The sequence below is a fragment of the Eschrichtius robustus genome, chromosome 19 (genome assembly GCF_028021215.1).
Source record: "Eschrichtius robustus isolate mEscRob2 chromosome 19, mEscRob2.pri, whole genome shotgun sequence".
Classification (NCBI taxonomy): Eukaryota; Metazoa; Chordata; class Mammalia; order Artiodactyla; family Eschrichtiidae; genus Eschrichtius; species Eschrichtius robustus.
This window is the reverse complement of record NC_090842.1, coordinates 43,341,538-43,364,445: the sequence shown is the minus strand read 5'-3', so window position 1 is coordinate 43,364,445 and position 22,908 is coordinate 43,341,538.

Sequence of the window (22,908 nt, the reverse complement as noted above, 5' to 3'; positions counted from 1 at the left end):
TTCCTCTACACGTGTGTACCCAAAAGAAGCGCTGGGCAGTGGGTGTTCTCAGGCCAAGAGCAGACCTTGTTCGGCGCTGCACCTGCTCTGTGGTTCAAAGGATCTCTGACTCTGCTCCTTTGGAAGCATTTCAGAGCCGACGCTATCCCTGGGCTGCCAAAGCAAAGAGGCATAGTGGCCTTTCTCACTGAAGGCATGGGCTTCTTTCCCATTCAGAAAGTGTATGTTGCCCCTCCCAGGCTCTGCCCCTGGAAAATGCAAGTGGGTGGACTCGATTTGGGCTGCCTGCTAAAACAACTTGCAGTCCCAAGCAGCATGAGTACCTTTCCTGAAGTGTGATTCCCAGCTAGGTAACCTCGGCCTTCGGAGGCTAGATGGGAGCAAACGTGGTAAACTTTTGGGGAAAGTCTTTGACCACTGACCCATATGCTTGTGCCTGTGCGAGGGTTAGGCAGGAACTTTCCAACACAGGGTTTTTCCCTTACCATAAGCCGTACCTTTGGGCTGCAGCAGGCGGGAGTTCTGTATCACAGTCTGGGAAGCAGGGCCTCAGGTGAGCCTGCCAACTGACTGCCTGCCTTCCGTCCTAGCCAGCTGAGAAAATACGGCAAGGCTGATGGAACCCACCTACAACGCAATGCTTCTCTTCTGAATAGGAGATTTTGCTACCAAACCTCCACGTCTCCTCTCCCTCAGAGTGCTGTTCTGGTGTAGACTAGGGAAAGCTCCCAGGGACCCCAGCTTAGGAACGGCTCTTTGCCCACTTGGTTTCATCCGAGAAAGAGCCAGAGGGGCTGATCTCAACAAATAGGGCTGCACACCGTGAGTCCTTCGGGTAGGGCCGTCCTGAGCCAATGTGCCACCTCAGGAATGAAAGCAAAGTTTCCTTGCCACAGGAAAGCACACCGAGGCCTGGTCTTTTCTCTGTGAAATTGACGTGAGCTTCAGGGTGAGGCCTATAATACATTGTGGAAAAGCTCGGGGTTACGGCTGTCTTTCTCCGTGTCTCGGACCCATGCCAGGGGATCAGTCGTCGGGGAATGCTGAGTGGGAGAGTCTGCCTCTCTGCCGGACTCAGAAGGATTCTTCCCTTTAGCGCAAGTCCGTTTGTGTCCTACCACGTGGAGGAGGAAAGAGGGCGCCTAGAGATATTCTAACATGAAATAGCTAACGACAGAGGAGCTGGAGGAGCTGCTTTCTCGGTGGAAGGAGCCAAAACGCCTGCATTCCTAAGGTCTCTTTGAGGACTGCCAGACACTCTGCCGTCATAGGCCTAAGAATTGGAAATTGTGACGGCTTGGCAGCACTTGGAATCCTAGGCTGCGGTGGAAGTGCGACTCTCAAACTGGATGGCAGAAGCTTCCAAGCAGAGTTGTTCTTCCATTTACCAACGAGAACCCAAGTGTCTGACGCTGGTAGCGTTGTTGCTGCCGAGAATTGGCATCCCCGTGGGCCTGTCGGCTAATTTCCTCTTTCTGACCCTCTAAGGAAACTCTTCCAGAAAGCCTTTGGGACCCGCTTAGAGAGAACAGCTGCGAAGTTGAGGCACAGAACATTAACCTAGACACCAGCCCTGGGTCCCAATCACCCACATCTCTCTGGAGCTTACGTAGCCCACGGAGGGATTCAAGCAGGGAGTTTGCCTTATACACCCGGCACATGAAGCTGGGATGAGATGGAGGGCCACTCTACTGGCCCTCACACTACGTGGCCCGGAGAAGTTATCACGCAGCAGAATTCAACAACCTTCCTCTACACGTGTGTACCGAAATGAAGCGCTGGGCAGTGGGTGTTCTCAGGCCAAGAGCAGACCTTGTTCGGGGCTGCACCTGCTCTGTGGTTCAAAGGTCCTCTGACTCTGCTCCTTTGGAAGCATTTCAGAGCCGACGCTATCCCTGTTTGCCAAAGCAAAGAGGCATAGTGGCCTTTCTCACTGAAGGCATGGGCTTCTTTCCCATTCAGAAAGTGTATGTTGCCCCTCCCAGGCTCGGCCCCTGGAAAATGCAAGTGGGTGGACTCGATTTGGGCTGCCTGGTGAAACAACTTGCAGTCCCAAGCAGCATGAGTACCTCTCCTGAAGTGTGATTCCCAGCTAGGTAACCTCGGCCTTCGGAGTCTAGATGGGAGCAAACGTGGTAAACTTGTGGGGAAAGTCTTTGACCACTGACCCATATGCTTGTGCCTGTGCGAGGGTTAGGCAGGAACTTTCCAACACAGGGTTTTCCCCTTACCATAAGCCGTCCCTTTGGGCTGCAGCAGGCGGGGGTTCTGTATCACAGTCTGGGAAGCAGGGCCTCAGGTGAGCCTGCCAACTGACTGCCTGCCCTCCGTCCTAGCCAGCTGAGAAAATACGGCAAGGCTGATGGAACCCACCTACAACGCAATGTTTCTCTTCAGAATAGGAGATTTTGCTACCAAACCTCCGCGTCTCCTCTCCCTCAGAGTGCTGTTCTGGTGTAGACTAGGGAAAGCTCCCAGGGACCCCAGCTTAGGAACGGCTCTTTGCCCACTTGGTTTCATCCGAGAAAGACACAGAGGGGCTGATCTCAACAAATAGGGCTGCACACCGTGAGTCCTTCGGGTAGGGCCGTCCTGAGCCATTGTGCCACCTCAGGAATGAAAGCAAAGTTTCCTTGACACAGGAAAGCACACTGAGGCCTCGTATTTCTCTTTGAATTTGACTTGAGCTTCAGGGTGAGGCCTATACTACATTGTGGAAAAGCTCGGGGTTACGGCTGACTTTCTCCGTGTCTCGGACCCATGCCAGGGGATCAGTCGTCGGGGTGTGCTGAATGGGAGAGGCTGCCTCTCTGCCGGCCTCAGAAGGCTTCTTCCCTTTAGGGCAAGTCCGTTTGTGTCCTACCACGTGGTGGAGGAAAGAGGGCGCCTAGAGATATTCTAACATGAAATAGCTAAGGACAGAGGAGCTGGAGGAGCTGCTTTCCCGGTTGAAGGAGCCAAAACGCCTGCATTCCTAAGGTCTCTTTGAGGACTGCCAGACACTCTGCCGTCATAGGTCTAAGAATTGGAAATTGCGACGGCATGGCAACATTTGGAATCCTAGGCTGCGGTGGAGGTGCGACTCTCAAACTGGATGGCAGAAGCTTCCAAGCAGAGTTGTTCTTCCAATTACCAAAGAGAACCCAAGTGTCTGACGCTGGTAGCGTTGTTGCTGCCGAGAATTGGCATCCCCGTGGGCCTGTCGGCTAATTTCCTGTTTCTGACCCTCTAAGGAAACTCTTCCAGAAAGCCTTTGGGACCCGCTTAGAGAGAAGAGCTGCGAAGTTGAGACACAGAACATTAACCTAGACACCAGCCCTGGGTCCCAATCATCCATCTTTCTCTGGAGCTTACGTAGCCCACGGAGGGATTCAAGCAGGGAGTTTGCCTTATACACCCGGCACATGAAGCTGGGATGAGATGGAGGGCCACTCTACTGGCCCTCACACTACGTGGCCCGGAGAAGTTATCACGCAGCAGAATTCAACAACCTTCCTCTACACGTGTGTACCCAAAAGAAGCGCTGGGCAGTGGGTGTTCTCAGGCCAAGAGCAGACCTTGTTCGGGGCTGCACCTGCTCTGTGGTTCAAAGGTTCTCTGACTCTGCTCCTTTGGAAGCATTTCAGAGCCGACGCTATCCCTGGGCTGCCAAAGCAAAGAGGCATAGTGGCCTTTCTCACTGAAGGCATGGGCTTCTTTCCCATTCAGAAAGTGTATGTTACCCTTCCCAAGCTCTGCCCCTGGAAAATGCAAGTGGGTGGACTCGATTTGGGCTGCCTGGTGAAACAACTTGCAGTCCCAAGCAGCATGAGTACCTTTCCTGAAGTGTGATTCCCAGCTAGGGAACCTCGGCCTTCGGAGGCTAGATGGGAGCAAACGTGGTAAACTTGTGGGGAAAGTCTTTGACCACTGACCCATATGCTTGTGCCTGTGCGAGGGTTAGGCAGGAACTTTCCAACACAGGGTTTTCCCCTTACCATAAACCGTCCCTTTGGGCTGCAGCAGGCGGGGGTTGTGTATCACAGTCTGGGAAGCAGGGCCTCAGGTGAGCCTGCCAACTGACTGCCTGCCTTCCGTCCTAGCCAGCTGAGAAAATACGGCAAGGCTGATGGAACCCACCTACAACGCAATGCTTCTCTTCTGAATAGGAGATTTTGCTACCAAACCTCCACGTCTCCTCTCCCTCAGAGTGCTGTTCTGGTGTAGACTAGGGAAAGCTTCCAGGGACCCCAGCTTAGGAACGGCTCTTTGCCCACTTGGTTTCATCCGAGAAAGAGCCAGAGGGGCTGATCTCAACAAATAGGGCTGCACACCGTGAGTCCTTCAGGTAGGGCCGTCCTGAGCCAATGTGCCACCTCAGGAATGAAAGCAAATTTTCCTTGCCAAAGGAAAGCACACCGAGGCCTGGTCTTTTCTCTATGAAATTGACGTGAGCTTCAGGGTGAGGCCTAAACTACATTGTGGAAAAGCTCGGGGTTACGGCTGTCTTTCTCCGTGTCTCGGACCCATGCCAGGGGCTCAGTCGTCGGGGAATGCTGAGTGGGAGAGGCTGCCTCTCTGCCGGACTCAGAAGGCTTCTTCCCTTTAGGGCAAGTCCGCTTGTGTCTTACCACGTGGAGGAGGAAAGAGGGCGCCTAGAGATATTCTAACATGAACTAGCTAACCCCAGAAGAGCTGGAGGAGCTGCTTTCTCGGTGGAAGGAGCCAAAACGCCTGCATCCCTAAGGTCTCTTTGAGGACTGCCAGACACTCTGCCGTCATAGGCCTAAGAATTGGAAATTGTGGCGGCATGGCAACACTTGGAATCCTAGGCTGCGGTGGAAGTGCGACTCTCAAACTGGATGGCAGAAGCTTCCAAGCAGAGTTGTTCTTCCATTTACCAAAGAGAACCCAAGTGTCTGACGCTGGTAGCATTGTTGCTGCCGAGAATTGGCATCCCCGTGGGCCTGTCGGCTAATTTCCTGTTTCTGACCCTCTAAGGAAACTCTTCCAGAAAGCCTTTGGGACCCGCTTAGAGAGAACAGCTGCGAAGTTGAGGCAAAGATCATTAACCTAGACACCAGCCCTGGGTCCCAATCACCCATCTCTCTCTGGAGGTTACGTAGCCCACGGAGGGATTCAAGCAGGGAGTTTGCCTTATACACCCGGCACATGAAGCCGGGATGAGATGGAGGGCCACTCTACTGGCCCTCACACTACGTGGCCCGGAGAAATTATCACGCAGCAGAATTCAACAACCTTCCTCTACACGTGTGTACCCAAAAGAATCGCTGGGCAGTGGGTGTTCTCAGGCCAAGAGCAGACCTTGTTCGGGGCTGCACCTGCTCTGTGGTTCAAAGGTTCTCTGACTCTACTCCTTTGGAAGCATTTCAGAGCCGACGCTATCCCTGGGCTGCCAAAGCAAAGAGGCATATTGGCCTTTCACACTGAAGGCATGGGCTTCTTTCCCATTCAGAAAGTGTATGTTGCCCCTCCCAGGCTCTGCCCCTGGAAAATGCAAGTGGGGGGACTCGATTTGGGCTGCCTGGTGAAACAACTTGCATTCCCAAGCAGCATGAGTACCTTTCCTGAAGTGTGATTCCTAGCTAGGTAACCTCGGCCTTCGGAGGCTAGATGGGAGCAAACATGGTAAACTTGTGGGGAAAGTCTTTGACCACTGACCCATATGCTTGTGCCTGTGCGAGGGTTAGGCAGGAACTTTCCAACACAGGGTTTTTCCCTTACCATAAGCCGTACCTTTGGGCTGCAGCAGGCGGGAGTTCTGTATCACAGTCTGGGAAGCAGGGCCTCAGGTGAGCCTGCCATCTGACTGCCTGCCCTCCGTCCTAGCCAGCTGAGAAAATATGGCAAGGCTGATGGAACCCACCTACAAGGAAATGTTTCTCTTCCGAATAGGAGATTTTGCTACCAAACCTCCGCGTCTCCTCTCCCTCAGAGTGCTGTTCTGGTGTACACTAGGGAAAGCTCCCAGGGACCCCAGCTTAGGAACGGCTCTTTGCCCACTTGGTTTCATCCGAGAAAGAGCCAGAGGGGCTGATCTCAACAAATAGGGCTGCACACCGTGAATCCTTCGGGTAGGGCCGTCCTGAGCCAATGTGCCACCTCAGGAATGAAAGCAAAGTTTCCTTGCCACAGGAAAGCACAACGAGGCCTGGTGTTTTCTCTATGAAATTGACGTGAGCTTCAGGGTGAGGCCTACTCACTGCCCTCCTATGTATCCAGTTGAGAAAATGAGGCAAGGCTGATGCAGCCCGCTTACAACGAAATGATTCTCTTTGGAATAGGACATGTTGTTACCAAAAGCCAGCAGCTCGTCTCCCTCAGAGTGCTGTTTCTGTGTAGACTAGGGAAAGACACCATGGTCCCCAGCTTAGAACAGCACTTTTCCCAGTTGGTTTCATCGATGAAAGAGCCAGAAGGCCTGATCTCAACTAATCGGGCTGCACATCCCTGAATCATAGGGATAGGGCAGTTCTGAGCCAACGTGCCAACTAAGGAATGAAAGCAAAGTTTCCTTGCCACAGGAAAGCACACCGAGATCTGTTGTTTTCTCTATGAAATTGGAGTGGGCTTGAAGGGTGAGGCCTACTGAATGCCCCCCTTTATAGCCAGTTGAGAAAATGTGGCAAGGCTCATGCAACCCGCTTACAACTAAATATTTCCATTCGGAATAGGACATTTTGTTACGAAACGCCAGTAGCTCGTCTCCCTAAGTGTGCAATTTCTGTGTAGACTAGGGAAAGACACCATGGTCCTCAGCTTAGAACAGCTCTTTTCCCAGTTGGTTTCATCCATGAAAGAGCCAGAAGGGCTGTTCTCAACTAATCGGGCTGCACATCCCTGAATCTTCGGGGTAGGGCAGTCCTGAGCCAATGTGCCACCTAAGGAATGAAAGCAAAGTGTCTTTGCCACAGGAAAGGACACTGAGGCCTGGTGTTTCCTCTATGAAATTGGAGTGGGTTTGAAATGTGAGGCCTACTGACTGCCGTCCTTTATAGTCAGTTAAGAATATGTGGCAAGGCTGATGCAACCCGCTTACAACGATATGTTTTTCTTAGGAATAGGAGATTTGCAACCAAACACGAGCAGCTCGTCTGCCTCAGAGTGCTGTTTCTGTGTAGACTAGGGAAAGACACCTCAGGCCCCAGCTTAGAATGGCTCTTTTTCCAGTTGGTTTCATCCATGAAAGAGCCAGAAGGGCTGATCTCAACTAATCGGGCTGCACATCCCTGAATCCTAGGGGTAGGGCAGTTCTGAGCCAATGTGCCACCAAAGGAAAGAAAGCAAAGTTTCCTTGCGACAGGAAAGCACACCGAGACGTGGTGTTTTCTCTATGAAATTGGAGTGGGCTTGAAGGGTGAGGCCTATTCATTGCCCTCCTTTGTAGCCAGTTGAGAAAATGAGGCAAGGCTGATGCAACTCGCTTACAACGAAATGTTTCTCTTTGGATTAGGACATTTTGTTACGAAACGCCTGAAGCTCGTCTCCCTCAGTGTGCTGTTTCTGTGTTGACTAGGGAAAGACACCATGGTCCCCAGCTTAGAACGGCTCTTTGCCCAGTTGTTTTCATCCATGAAAGAGCCAGAAGGGCTATCTCAACTAATCGGCCTGCTCATCCCTGAATCCTAGGGGTAGGGCCGTCCTGAGCCAATGTGCCACCTCAGGAATGAAAGCAAAGTTTCCTTGCCACAGGAAAGCACACCGAGGCCTCGTCTTTTCTCTATGAAATTGACGTGAGCTTCAGGGTGAGGCCTATACTACATTGTGGAAAAGCTCGGGGTTACGGCTGACTTTCTCAGTGTCTCGGACCCATGCCAGGGGATCAGTCGTCGGGGAATGCTGAATGGGAGAGGCTGCCTCTCTGCCGGACTCAGAAGGCTTCTTCCCTTTAGGGCAAGTCCGTTTGTGTCCTACCACGTGGTGGAGGAAAGAGGGCGCCTAGAGATATTCTAACATGAAATAGCTAACGACAGAGGAGCTGGAGGAGCTGCTTTCTCGGTGGAAGGAGCCAAAACGCCTGCATTCCTAAGATCTCTTTGAGGACTGCCAGACACTCTGCCGTCATAGGCCTAAGATTTGGAAATTGCGACGGCATGGCAACATTTGGAATCCTAGGCTGCGGTGGAAGTGCGACTCTCAAACTGGATGGCAGAAGCTTCCAAGCAGAGTTGTTCTTCCAATTACCAAAGAGAACCCAAGTGTCTGACGCTTGTAGCGTTGTTGCTGCCGAGAATTGTCATCCCCGTGGGCCTGTCGGCTAATTTCCTGTTTCTGACCCTCTAAGGAAACTCTTCCAGAAAGCCTTTGGGACCCGCTTAGAGAGAAGAGCTGCGAAGTTGAGGCACAGAACATTAACCTAGACACCAGCCCTGGGTCCCAATCATCGATCTTTCTCTGGAGCTTACGTAGCCCACGGAGGGATTCAAGCAGGGAGTTTGCCTTATACACCCGGCACATGAAGCTGGGATGAGATGGAGGGCCACTCTACTGGCCCTCACACTACGTGGCCCGGAGAAGTTATCACGCAGCAGAATTCAACAACCTTCCTCTACACGTGTGTACCCAAAAGAAGCCCTGGGCAGTGGGTGTTCTCAGGCCAAGAGCAGACCTTGTTCGGGGCTGCACCTGCTCTGTGGTTCAAAGGTTCTCTGACTCTGCTCCTTTGGAAGCATTTCAGAGCCGACGCTATCCCTGGGCTGCCAAAGCAAAGAGGCATAGTGGCCTTTCTCACTGAAGGCATGGGCTTCTTTCCCATTCAGAAAGTGTATGTTACCCCTCCCAGGCTCTGCCCCTGGAAAATGCAAGTGGGTGGACTCGATTTGGGCTGCCTGGTGAAACAACTTGCAGTCCCAAGCAGCATGAGTACCTTTCCTGAAGTGTGATTCCCAGCTAGGTAACCTCGGCCTTCGGAGGCTAGATGGGAGCAAACGTGGTAAACTTGTGGGGAAAGTCTTTGACCAATGACCCATATGCTTGTACCTGTGCGAGGGTTAGGCAGGAACTTTCCAACACAGGGTTTTCCCCTTACCATAAGCCGTCCCTTTGGGCTGCAGCAGGCGGGGGTTGTGTATCACAGTCTGGGAAGCAGGGCCTCAGGTGAGCCTGCCAACTGACTGCCTGCCTTCCGTCCTAGCCAGCTGAGAAAATACGGCAAGTCTGATGGAACCCACCTACAACGCAATGTTTCTCTTCCGAATAGGAGATTTTGCTACCAAACCTCCGCGTCTCCTCTTCCTCAGAGTGCTGTTCTGGTGTAGACTAGGGAAAGCTCCCATGGACCCCAGCTTAGGAACGGCTCTTTGCCCACTTGGTTTCATCCGAGAAAGAGCCAGAGGGGCTGATCTCAACAAATAGGGCTCCACACCGTGAGTCCTTCGGGTAGGGCCGTCCTGACCCAATGTGCCACCTCAGGAATGAAAGCAAAGTTTCCTTGCCACAGGAAAGCACACCGAGGACTCGTCTTTTCCCTATGAAATTGACGTGAGCTTCAGGGTGAGGCCTATACTACATTGTGGAAAAGCTCGGGGTTACGGCTGTCTTTCTCCGTGTCTCGGACCCATGCCAGGGGCTCAGTCGTCGGGGAATGCTGAGTGGGAGAGGCTGCCTCTCTGCCGGACTCAGAAGGCTTCTTCCCTTTAGGGCAAGTCCGTTTGTGTCCTACCACGTGGAGGAGGAAAGAGGACGCCTAGAGATATTCTAACATGAAATAGCTAACCACAGAGGAGCTGGAGGAGCTGCTTTCTCGGTGGAAGGAGACAAAACGCCTGCATCCCTAAGGTCTCTTTGAGGACTGCCAGACACTCTGCCGTCATAGGCCTAAGAATTGGAAATTGTGACGGCATGTCAACACTTGGAATCCTAGGCTGCGGTGGAAGTGCGACTCTCAAACTGGATGGCAGAAGCTTTCAAGCAGAGTTGTTCTTCCATTTACCAAAGAGAACCCAAGTGTCTGACGCTGGTAGCATTGTTGCTGCCGAGAATTGGCATCCCCGTGGGCCTGTCGGCTAATTTCCTGTTTCTGACCCTCTAAGGAAACTCTTCCAGAAAGCCTTTGGGACCCGCTTAGAGAGAAGAGCTGCGAAGTTGAGGCACAGAACATTAACTTAGACACCAGCCCTGCGTCCCAATCACCCACCTCTCTCTGGAGCTTACGTAGCCCACGGAGGGATTCAAGCAGGGAGCTTGCCTTATACACCCGGCACATGAAGCTGGGATGAGATGGAGTCCCACTCTACTGGCCCTCACACTACGTGGCCCGGAGAAGTTATCACGCAGCAGAATTCAACAACCTTCCTCTACAAGTGTGTACCCAAAAGAAGCGCTGGGCAGTGGGTGTACTCAGGCCAAGAGCAGACCTTGTTCGGGGCTGCACCTGCTCTGTGGTTCAAAGGTTCTCTGACTCTGCTCCTTTGGAAGCATTTCAGTGCCGACGCTATCCCTGGGCTGCCAAAGCAAAGAGGCATATTGGCCTTTCACACTGAAGGCATGGGCTTCTTTCCCATTCAGAAAGTGTATGTTGCCCCTCCCAGGCTCTGCCCCTGGAAAATGCAAGTGGGGGGACTCGATTTGGGCTGCCTGGTGAAACAACTTGCATTCCCAAGCAGCATGAGTACCTTTCCTGAAGTGTGATTCCCAGCTAGGTAACCTCGGCCTTCGGAGGCTAGATGGGAGCAAACGTGGTAAACTTGTGGGGAAAGTCTTTGACCACTGACCCATATGCTTTTGCCTGTGCGATGGTTAGGCAGGATCTTTCCAACACAGGGTTTTTCCCTTACCATAAGCCGTCCATTTGGGCTGCAGCAGGCGGGAGTTCTGTATCACAGTCTGGGAAGCAGGGCCTCAGGTGAGCCTGCCAACTGACTGCCTGCCCTCCGTCCTAGCCAGCTGAGAAAATATGGCAAGGCTGATGGAACCCACCTACAAGGAAATGTTTCTCTTCCGAATAGGAGATTTTGCTACCAAACCTCCGCGTCTCCTCTCCCTCAGAGTGCTGTTCTGGTGTACACTAGGGAAAGCTCCCAGGGACCCCAGCTTAGGAACGGCTCTTTGCCCACTTGGTTTCATCCGAGAAAGAGCCAGAGGGGCTGATCTCAACAAATAGGGCTGCACACCGTGAATCCTTCGGGTAGGGCCGTCCTGAGCCAATGTGCCACCTCAGGAATGAAAGCAAAGTTTCCTTGCCACAGGAAAGCACACCGAGGCCTGGTGTTTTCTCTCTGAAATTGACGTGAGCTTCAGGGTGAGGCCTACTCACTGCCCTCCTATGTAGCCAGTTGAGAAAATGAGGCAAGGCTGATGCAGCCCGCTTACAACGAAATGATTCTCTTTGGAATAGGACATGTTGTAACCAAACGACAACAGCTCGTCTCCCTCAGAGTGCTGTTTCTGTGTAGACTAGGGAAAGACACCATGGTCCCCAGCTTAGAACAGCACTTTTCCCAGTTGGTTTCATCGATAAAAGAGCCAGAAGGCCTGATCTCAACTAATCGGGCTGCACATCCCTGAATCATAGGGATAGGGCAGTTCTGAGCCAATGTGCCAACTAAGGAATGAAAGCAAAGTTTCCTTGCCACAGGAAAGCACACCGAGATCTGTTGTTTTCTCTATGAAATTGGAGTGGGCTTGAAGGGTGAGGCCTACTGACTGCCCTCCTTTATAGCCAGTTGAGAAAATGTGGCAAGGCTCATGCAACCCGCTTACAACTAAATATTTCCATTCGGAATAGGACACTTTGTTACGAAACGCCAGCAGCTCGTCTCGCTAAGGGTGCAATTTCTGTGTAGACTAGGGAAAGACACCATGGTCCTCAACTTAGAACAGCTCTTTTCCCAGTTGGTTTCATCCATGAAAGAGCCAGAAGGGCTGATCTCAACTAATCGGGCTGCACATCCCTGAATCTTCGGGGTAGGGCAGTCCTGAGCCAATGTGCCACCTAAGGAATGAAAGCAAAGTGTCTTTGCCACAGGAAAGGACACTGAGGCCTGGTGTTTCCTCTATGAAATTGGAGTGGGTTTGAAATGTGAGGCCTACTGACTGCCGTCCTTTATAGTCAGTTAAGAATATGTGGCAAGGCTGATGCAACCCGCTTACAACGATATGTTTTTCTTAGGAATAGGAGATTTGCTACCAAACACGAGCAGCTCGTCTGCCTCAGAGTGCTGTTTCTGTGTAGACTAGGGAAAGACACCTCAGGCCCCAGCTTAGAATGGCTCTTTTCCCAGTTGGTTTCATCCATGAAAGAGCCAGAAGGGCTGATCTCAACTAATCGGGCTGCACATCCCTGAATCCTAGGGGTAGGGCAGTTCTGAGCCAATGTGCCACCAAAGGAAAGAAAGTAAAGTTTCCTTGCCACAGGAAAGCACACCGAGACGTGGTGTTTTCTCTATGAAATTGGAGTGGGCTTGAAGGGTGAGGCCTATTCATTGCCCTCCTTTGTAGCCAGTTGAGAAAATGAGGCAAGGCTGATGCAACTCGCTTACAACGAAATGTTTCTCTTTGGAATAGGATATTTTGTTACCAAACGCCTGAAGCTCGTCTCCCTCAGTGTGCTGTTTCTGTGTTGCCTAGGGAAAGACACCATGGTCCCCAGCTTAGAACGGCTCTTTGCCCAGTTGGTTTCATCCATGAAAGAGCCAGAAGTGCTATCTCAACTAATCGGCCTGCACATCCCTGAATCCTAGGGGTAGGGCAGTTCTGAGCCATTGTGCCACCAAAGGAATGAAAGCAAAGTTTCCTTGCCACGGGAAAGCACACCGAGATGTGGTGTTTTCTCTATGAAATTGGAGTGGGCTTGAAGTGTGAGGCCTACTGACTGCGCTCCTTTATAGTCAGTTGAGAAAATGTGGCAAGACTGATGCCACCTGCTTTCAACGAAATGTTTCTCTTCAGAATAGGAGATTTTGCTGCCAAACGCCAGCAGCTCCACTTCCTCAGAGTTCTGTTTCTGTGTAGACTAGGGAAAGACACCATGGTCCCCAGCTTAGAACGGCTCTTTGCCCACTTGGTTTCATCCATGAAAGAGGCAGAAGGGCTGATCTCAACTAATCGGGCTGCACATCCCCGAATCCTAGGGGTAGGGCAGTTCTGAGCCAATGTGCCACCAAAGGAATGAAAGCAAAGTTTCCTTGCCACAGGAAAGCACACTGAGAAGTGGTGTTTTCTCTATGAAATTGGAGTGGGCTTGAAATGTGAGGCCTACTGACTGCCGTCCTTTATATTCAGTTGAGAAAATGTGGCAAGGCTGATGCAACCCGCTTACAACGAAAGGTTTCTCTCCGGAATAGGAGATTTTACTACCAAACGCCAGCAGCTCGTCTCCCCCAGAGTGCTGATTCTGTGTAGACTAGGGAAAGACACCATGGTCCCCAGCTTAGAACGGCTCTTTTCCTTGTTGGTTTCATCCATGAAAGAGGGAGAAGTGCTGTTCTCAACTAATCGGGCTGCACATCTCTGAATCCTTGGGGTAGGACAGTCCTGAGCCTATGTGCCACCAAAGGAATGAAAGCTAAGTTTCCATGCCACAGGAAAGCACACCGAGGCCTGGTGTTTTCTCTGTGAAATTGGAGTGGGCTTGAAGGGTGAGGCCTACTGACTGCCCTCCTTTATAGCCAGTTGAGAAAAGTGGCAAGACTGATGTAACCCACTTACAAGAAATATTTCTCTTCGGAATAGGACATGTTGTTAACAAACGCCAGCAGCTCGTCTCCCTCAGGAGTGCTGTTTCTGTGTAGACTAGGGAAAGACACCATGGTCCCCAGCTTAGAACAGCTCTTTTCCCATTTGGTTTCATCCCTGAAAGAGCCAGAAGGGCTGATCTCAACAAATCGGGCTGCACATCCCTGAATCCTTGGGGTAGGGTACTCCTGAGCCTATGTGTCACCTAAGGAATGAAAGCTAAGTTTCCATGCCACAGGAAAGCACACCGAGGCCTGGTGATTTCTCTGTGAAATTGGAGTGGGCTTGAAGGGTGAGGCTTACTGACTGCCCTCCTTTATAGCCAGTTGAGAAAATGTGGCAAGGTTGTTGCAACCCGGTTACAACGAAATGTTTCTCTTCAGAATAGGAGATTTTGCTACGAAACGCGAGCAGCTCTTCTGCCTCATAGTGCTGTTTCTGTGTAGACTAGGGAAAGACACCTAGGTCCCCAGCTTAGAATGGCCCTTTTCCCAGTTGGTTTCATCCATGAAAGAGCCAGAAGGGCTGATATCAACTAATTGGGCTGCACATCCCTGAATCCTTGGGGTAGGGCTATTCTGAGCCAATGTGCCACCTCAGGAATGAAAGCAAAGTTTCCTTGCCACAGGAAAGCACACCGAGGCCTGGTGTTTTCTGCATGAAATTGGAGTGGGGTTGAAGGGTGAGGCCTACTCACTGCCCTCCTTTGTATCCAGTTGAGAAAATGTGGCAAGGCTCATGCAACCAGCTTACAACTAAATATTTCCGTTCGGATTAGGACATTTTGTTATGAAACGCTAGCAGCTCGTCTCCCTAAGGGTGCGATTTCTGTGTAGACTAGGGAAAGACACCATGGTCCCCAGCTTAGAAGAGCTCTTTTCCCAGTTGGTTTCATCGATGAAAGAGCCAGAAGGGCTGATCTCAAGTAATCGGGCTGCACATCCCTGAATCTTTGGGGTAGGGCAGTCCTGAGCCAATGTGCCACCTAAGGAATGAAAGCAAAGTGTCTTTGCCACAGGAAAGCACACTGAGGCCTGGTGTTTCCTCTGTGAAATTGGAGTGGGTTTGAAATGTGAAGCCTACTGACTGCCGTCCTTTATAGTCAGTTAAGAATATGTGGCAAGGCTGATGCAACCCGCTTACAACGATATGCTTATCTTCGGAATAGGAGATTTGCTACCAAACACGAGCAGCTCGTCTGCCGCAGAGTGCTGTTTCTGTGTAGACTAGGGAAAGACACCTCGGTCCCCAGCTTAGAATGGCTCTTTTCCCAGTTGGTTTCATCCATGAAAGAGCCAGAATGGCTGATATCAACTAATCGTGCTGCACATCCCTGAATCCTTGGGATAGGGCTGTTCTGAGACAATGTGCCACCTAAGGAATGAAAGCAAAGTTTGCTTGCCACAGGAAAGCACACCGAGGCCTGGTGTTTTCTCTATGAAATTGGAGTGGGCTTGAAGGGTGAGGCCTACTCACTGCCCTCCTTTGTAACCAGTTGAGAAAATGAGGCAAGGCTGATGCAACCCGCTTACAACGAAATGTTACTCTTCGGAATAAGACATTTTGTTACCAAACGCCAGAACCTCGTCTCCCTCAGTGTGCTGTTTCTGTGTTGACTAGGGAAAGACACCATGGTCCCCAGCTTAGAACGGCTCTTTGCCCAGTTGGTTTCATCCATGAAAGAGCCAGAAGTGCTGTTCTGAACTAATCGGGCTGCACATCCCTGAATCCTTGGGGTAGGACAGTCCTGAGCCTATGTGCCACCAAAGGAATGAAAGCTAAGTTTCCATGCCACAGGAAAGCACACCGAGGACTGGTGTTTTCTCTGTGGAATTGGAGTGGGCTTGAAAGGTGAGGCCTACTGGCTGCCCTCCTTTATAGCCAGTTGAGAAAAGTGGCAAGACTGATGTAACCCACTTACAAGAAATATTTCTCTTCAGAATAGGACATGCTGTTACCAAAGGCCAGCAGCTCGTCTCCCTCAGGAGTGCTGTTTTTTGTAGACTAGGGAAAGACACCATGGTCCCCAGCTTAGAACAGCTCTTTTCCCAGTTGGTTTCATCCCTGAAAGAGCCAGAAGGGCTGATCTCAATTAACCGGGCTGCATATCACTAAATCCTTGGGGTAGGGCATCCTGAGCCAATGTGCCACCTAAGGAATGAAAGCAAAGTCGTTGTGCCACAGTAAAGCGCACCGAAGTCTGGTGTTTTCTGTGTGAAATTGGAGTGGGCTTGAAGGGTGAGGCCTACTGACTGCCATCCTTTATAGTCAGTTGAGAAAATGTGGCAAGACTGATGCCACCTGCTTTCAACGAAATGTTTCTCTTCAGAATAGGAGAGTTTGCTGCCAAACGCCAGCAGCTCCACTGCCTCAGAGTGCTGTTTCTGTGTAGACTAGGGAAAGACACCATGGTCCCCAGCTTAGAACGGCTCTTTTCCCTGTTGGTTTCATCCATGAAAGAGGCAGAAGTGCTGTTCTCAACTAATCGGGCTGCACATCCCTGAATCCTTGGGGTAGGACAGTCCTGAGCCTATGTGCCACCAAAGGAATGAAAGCTAAGTTTCCATGCCACAGGAAAGCACACCGAGGCCTGGTGTTTTCTCTGTGAAATTGGAGTGGGCTTGAAGGGTGAGGCCTACTGACTGCCCTCCTTTATAGCCAGTTGAGAAAATGTGGCAAGACTGATGCCACCTGCTTTCAACGAAATGTTTCTCTTCAGAATAGGAGATTTTGCTGCCAAACGCCAGCAGCTCCACTGCCTCAGATTGCTGTTTCTGTGTAGACTAGGGAAAGACACCATGGTCCCCAGCTTAGAACGGATCTTTTCCCTGTTGGTTTCATCCATGAAAGAGGCAGAAGGGCTGATCTCAACTAATCGGGCTGCACATCCCTGAATCCTTGGGGTAGGGCAGTCGTGAGCCTATGTGCCACCTAAGGAATGAAAGCTAAGTTTCCATGCCACAGGAAAGCACCCCGAGGCCTGGTGTTTTCTGTATGAAATTGGAGTGGTCTTCAAGGGTGAGGCCTACTGGCTGCCCTCCTTTATAGCCAGTTGAGAAAATGTGGCAAGACTGATGTAACCCACTTACAAGAAATATTTCTCTTCGGAATAGGACATGTTGTTACCAAATGCCAGCAGCTCGTCTCCCTCAGAGTGCTGTTTCTGTGTAGACTAGGGAAAGACACCATGGTCACCAGCTTAGAACGGCTCTTTGCCCAGTTGGTTTCATACATGAAAGAGCCAGAAGGGCTGATCTCAACTATTCGGGCTGCACATCCCTGAATCCTTGGGGTAGGGCATCCTGAGCCAAAGTGCCACCTAAGGAATGAAAGCAAAGTGTCCTTGCCACAGGAAAGCACACCGAGGCCTGGTGTTTTCTCTATGAAATTGGAGTGGGCTTGAAGGGTGAGGCCTACTCACTGCCCTCCTTTGTAGCCAGTTGAGAAAATGAGGCAAGGCTGATGCAACCCGCTTACAACGGAATGTTTCTCTTCGGAATAGGACATTTTGTTACCAAACGCCAGAAGCTCGTCTCCCTCAGTGTGCTGTTTCTGTGTTGACTAGGGAAAGACACCAGGGTCCCCAGCTTAGAACGGCTCTTTTCCCAGTTGGTTTCATCCATGAAAGAGCCAGAAGGGCTGATCTCAACTAATCGGGCTGCACATCCCTGAATCCTAGGGGTAGGGCAGTTCTGAGCCAATGTGCCACCAAAGGAATGAAAGCAATGTTTCCTTGCCACAGGAAAGCACACCGAGACGTGGTGTTTTCTCTATGAAATTGGAGTGGGCTTGAAGGGTGAGGCCTACTGACTGCCCTCCTTTATAGTCAGTTGAGAAAATGTGGCAAGACTGATGCCACCTGCTTTCAACGACATGTTTCTCTTCAGAATAGGAGATTTTGCTGCCAAACGCCAGCAGCTCCACTGCCTCAGAGTGCTGTTTCTGTGTAGACTAGGGAAAGACACCAAGGTCCCCAGCTTAGAACGGCTCTTTGCCCAGTTGGTTTCAGCCATGAAAGAGCAAGAAGGGCTGATCTCAACTAATCGGGCTGCACATCCCTGAATCCTTGGGGTAGGGCATCCTGAGCCAATGTGCCACCTAAGGAATGAAAGCAAAGTGTCCTTGCCACAGGAAAGCACACCGAGGCCTTGTGTTTTCTCTATGAAATTGGAGTGGGCTTGAAATGTGAGGCATACTGACTGCCCTCGTTTATAGCCAGTTGAGAATATGTGGCAAGGCTGATGCCACCTGCTTTCAACGAAATGTTTCTCTTCAGAATAGGAGATTTTGCTACCAAACGCGAACAGCTCGACGGCCTCAGAGAGCTCTTTCTGTGTAGACTAGGAAAAGACACCTCGGTCCCAAGCTTAGAATGGCTCTTTTCCCAGTTGTTTTCATCCATGAAAGGGCCAGAAGGGCTGATCTCAACTAATCGGGCTGCACATCCCTGAATCCTAGGGGTAGAGCAATTCTGAGACAATGTGCCACATAAGGAATGAAAGCAAAGTTTCCTTGCCACAGGAAAGCACACCGAGACCTGGTGTTTTCTCTGTGAAATTGGAGTGGGCTTGAAGGGTGAGGCCTACTGACTGCCCTCCTTTATAGCCAGTTGAGAAATGTGGCAAGGCTCATGCAACCCGCTTACAACTAAATATTTCCGTTCGGAACGGGACATTTTGTTACGAAACGCCAGCATCTCGTCTCCCTAAGGGTGCAATTTCTGTTTAGACTAGGGAAAGACACCATGGTCCCCAGCTTAGAACAGCTCTTTTCCCAGTTGGTTTCATCGATGAAAGAGCCAGAAGGGCTGATCTCAACTAATCGGGCTGCACATCCCTGAATCTTTGGGGTAGGGCAGTCCTGAGCCAATGTGCCACCTAAGGAATGAAAGCAAAGTGTCTTTGCCACAGGAAAGGACACTGAGGCCTGGTGTTTCCTCTATGAAATTGGAGTGGGTTTGAAATGTGAGGCCTACTGACTGCCTTCCTTTATAGTCAGTTAAGAATATGTGGCAAGGCTGATGCAACCCGCTTACAACGATATGTTTATCTTCGGAATAGGAGATTTGCTACCAAACGCGAGCAGCTCGTCTGCCTCAGAGTGCTGTTTCTGTGTAGACTAGGGAAAGACACCTCGGTCCCCAGCTTAGAATGGCTCTTTTCCCAGTTGGTTTCATCCATGAAAGAGCCAGAAGGGCTGATATCAACTAATCGTGCTGCACATCCCTGAATCCTTGGGATAGGGCTGTTCTGAGCCAATGTGCCACCTAAGGAATGAAAGCAAAGTTTCCTTGCCACAGGAAAGCACACCGAGGCCTGGTGTTTTCTCTATGAAATTGGAGTGGGCTTGAAGGGTGAGGCCTACTCACTGCCCTCCTTTGAAGCCAGTTGAGAAAATGAGGCAAGGCTGATGCAACCCGCTTACAAAGAAATGTTTCTCTTCGGAATAGGACATTTTGTTACCAAACGCCAGAAGCTCGTCTCCTTCAGTGTGCTGTTTCTCTGTTGACTAGGGAAAGACACCATGGTCCCCAGCTTAGAACGGCTCTTTGCCCAGTTGGTTTCATCCATGAAAGAGCCAGAAGGGCTGATCTCAACTAATCGGGCTGCACATCCCTGAATCCTAGGGGTAGGGCAGTTCTGAGCCAATGTGCCACCAAAGGAATGAAAGCAAAGTTTCCTTGCCACAGGAAAGCACACCGAGACGTGGTGTTTTCTCTATGAAATTGGAGTGGGCTTGAAGGGTGAGGCCTACTGACTGCCCTCCTTTATAGTCAGTTGAGAAAATGTGGCAAGACTGATGCCACCTGCTTTCAACGACATGTTTCTCTTCAGAATAGGAGATTTTGCTGCCAAACGCCAGCAGCTCCACTGCCTCAGAGTGCTGTTTCTGTGTAGACTAGGGAAAGACACCATGGTCCCCAGCTTAGAACGGCTCTTTTCCCTGTTGGTTTCATCCATGAAAGAGGCAGAAGTGCTGTTCTCAACTAATCGGGCTGCACATCCCTGAATCCTTGGGGTAGGACAGTCCTGAGCCTATGTGCCACCAAAGGAATGAAAGCTAAGTTTCCATGCCACAGGAAAGCACACTGAGGCCTGGTGTTATCTCTGTGAAATTGGAGTGGGCTTGAAGGGTGAGGCCTACTGACTGCTCTCCTTTATAGCCAGTTGAGAAAATGTGGCAAGACTGATGCCACCTGCTTTCAACGAAATATTTCTCTACAGAATAGGAGATTTTGCTGCCAAACGCCAGCAGCTCCACTGCCTCAGATTGCTGTTTCTGTGTAGACTAGGGAAAGACACCATGGTCCCCAGTTTAGAACGGCTCTTTGCCCAGTTGGTTTCAGCCATGAAAGAGCCAGAAGGGCTGATCTCAAATAATCGGGCTGCAAATCCCTGAATCCTTGGGGTAGGGTAGTCCTGAGCCTATGTGTCACCTAAGGAATGAAAGCTAAGTTTCCATGCCAATGGAAAGCACACCGAGGCCTGGTGATTTCTCTGTGAAATTGGAGTGGGCTTGAAGGGTGAGGCCTACTGGCTGCCCTCCTTTATAGCCAGTTGAGAAAATGTGGCAAGACTGATGTAACCCGCTTACAAGAAATATTTCTCTTCGGAATAGGACATGTTGTTACCAAATGCCAGCAGCTGGTCTCCCTCAGAGTGCTGTTTCTGTGTAGACTAGGGAAAGACACCATGGTCACCAGCTTAGAACGGCTCTTTGCCCAGTTGGTTTCATACATGAAAGAGCCAAAAGGGCTGATCTCAACTATTCGGGCTACACATCCCTGAATCCTTGGGGTAGGGCATCCTGAGCCAACGTGCCACCTAAGGAATGAAAGCAAAGTGTCCTTGCCACAGGAAAGCACACCGAGGCCTGGTGTTTTCTCTATGAAATTGGAGTGGGCTTGAAATGTGAGGCCTACTGACTGCCCTCGTTTATAGCCATTTGAGAAAATGTGGCAAGGCTGATGCCACCTGCTTTCAACGAAATGTTTCTCTTCAGAATAGGAGATTTTGCTACCAAACGCGAGCAGCTCGACGGCCTCAGAGTGCTCTTTCTGTGTAGACTAGGGAAAGACACCTCGGTCCCCAGCTTAGAATGGCTCTTTTCCCAGTTGTTTTCATCCATGAAGGGCCAGAAGGGCTGATCTCAACTAATCGGGCTGCACATCCCTGAATCCTAGGGGTAGGGCAGTTCTGAGACAATGTGCCACATAAGGAATGAAAGCAAAGTTTCCTTGCCACAGGAAAGCACACCGAGACCTGGTGTTTTCTCTGTGAAATTGGAGTGGGCTTGAAGGGTGAGGCCTTCTGACTGCGCTCCTTTATAGCCAGTTGAGAAAATGTCGCAAGACTGATGTAACCCGCTTACAAGAAATATTTATCTTCGGAATAGGACATGTTGTTACCAAACGCCAGCAGCTCGTCTCCCTCACAGTGCTGTTTCTGTGTAGACTAGGGAAAGACACCAAGGTCCCCAGCTAAGAACAGCTCTTTTCCCAGTTGGTTTCATCCCTGAAAGAGCCAGAAGGGCTGGTCTCAATTAATTAGGCTGCACATCCCTGAATCCTTGGGGTAGGGCAGTCCTGAGCCAATGTGCCACCTAAGGAATGAAAGCAAAGTTTCCGTGCCACAGGAAAGCGTACCGAAGCCTGTTGTTTTCTGTAAGAAATTGGAGTGGGCTTGAAGGGTGAGGCCTACTGACTGCCCTCCTTTATAGCCAGTTGAGAAAATGTGGCAAGACTGATGCCACCTGCTTTCAACGAAATGTTTCTCTTCAGAATAGGAGATTTTGCTGCCAAACGCCAGCAGCTCCACTGCCTCAGAGTGCTGTTTCTGTGTAGACTAGGGAAAGACACCTCGGTCCCCAGCTTAGAATGGCTCTTTTCCCAGTTGGTTTCATCCATGAAAGAGCCAGAAGGGTTGATATCAACTAATCGGGCTGCACATCCCTGAATCCTTGGGGTAGGGCTGTTCTGAGCCAATGTGCCACCTCAGGAATGAAAGCAAAGTTTCCTTGCCACAGGAAAGCACACCGAGGCCTGGTGTTTTCCCTATGAAATTGGAGGGGGATTGAAGGGTGAGGCCTACTCACTGCCCTCCTTTGTAGCCAGTTAAGAAAATGAGGCAAGGCTGATGCAACCCGCTTACAAAGAAATGATTCTCGTTGGAATAGGACATGTTGTTACCAAACGCCAGCAGCTCGTCTCGCTCAGAGTGCTGTTTCTGTGTAGACTAGGGAAAGACACCATGGTCCCCAGCTTAGAACAGCACTTTTCCCAGTTGGTTTCATCGATGAAAGAGCCAGAAGGGCTGATCTCAACTAATCAGGGTGCACATCCCCGAATCCTAGGGATAGGGCAGTTCTGAGCCAATGTGCCACCTAAGGAATGAAAGCAAAGTTTCCTTGCCACAGGAAAGCACACCGAGATCTGTTGTTTTCTCTATGAAATTGGAGTGGGCTTGAAGGGTGAGGCCTACTGACTGCCCTCCTTTATAGCCAGTTGAGAAATGTGGCAAGGCTCATGCAACCCGCTTACAACTAAATATTTCCGTTCGGAATAGGACATTTTGTTACGAAACGCCAGCAGCTCGTCTCCCTAAGGGTGCAATTTCTGTTTAGACTAGGGAAAGACACCATGGTCCCCAGCTTAGAATGGCTCTTTTCCCAGTTGGTTTCATCCATGAAAGAGCCAGAAGGGCTGATCTCAACTAATCGGGCTGCACATCCCTGAATCTTTGGGGTAGGGCAGTCCTGAGCCAATGTGCCACCTAAGGAATGAAAGCAAAGTGTCTTTGCCACAGGAAAGCACACTGAGGCCTGGTGTTTCCTCTATGAAATTGGAGTGGGTTTGAAATGTGAGGCCTACTGACTGCCGTCCTTTATAGTCAGTTAAGAATATGTGGCAAGGCTGATGCAACCCGCTTACAACGATATGTTTATCTTCGGAATAGGAGATTTGCTACCAAACGCGAGCAGCTCGTCTGCCTCAGAGTGCTGTTTCTGTGTAGACTAGGGAAAGACACCTCGGTCCCCAGCTTAGAATGGCTCTTTTCCCAGTTGGTTTCATCCATGAAAGAGCCAGAAGGGCTGATCTCAACTAATCGGGCTGCACATCCCTGAATCCTAGGGGTAGGGCAGTTCTGAGCCAATGTGCCATAAAAGGAATGAAAGCAAAGTTTCCTTGCCACAGGAAAGCACACCGAGACGTGGTGTTTTCTCTTTGAAATTGGA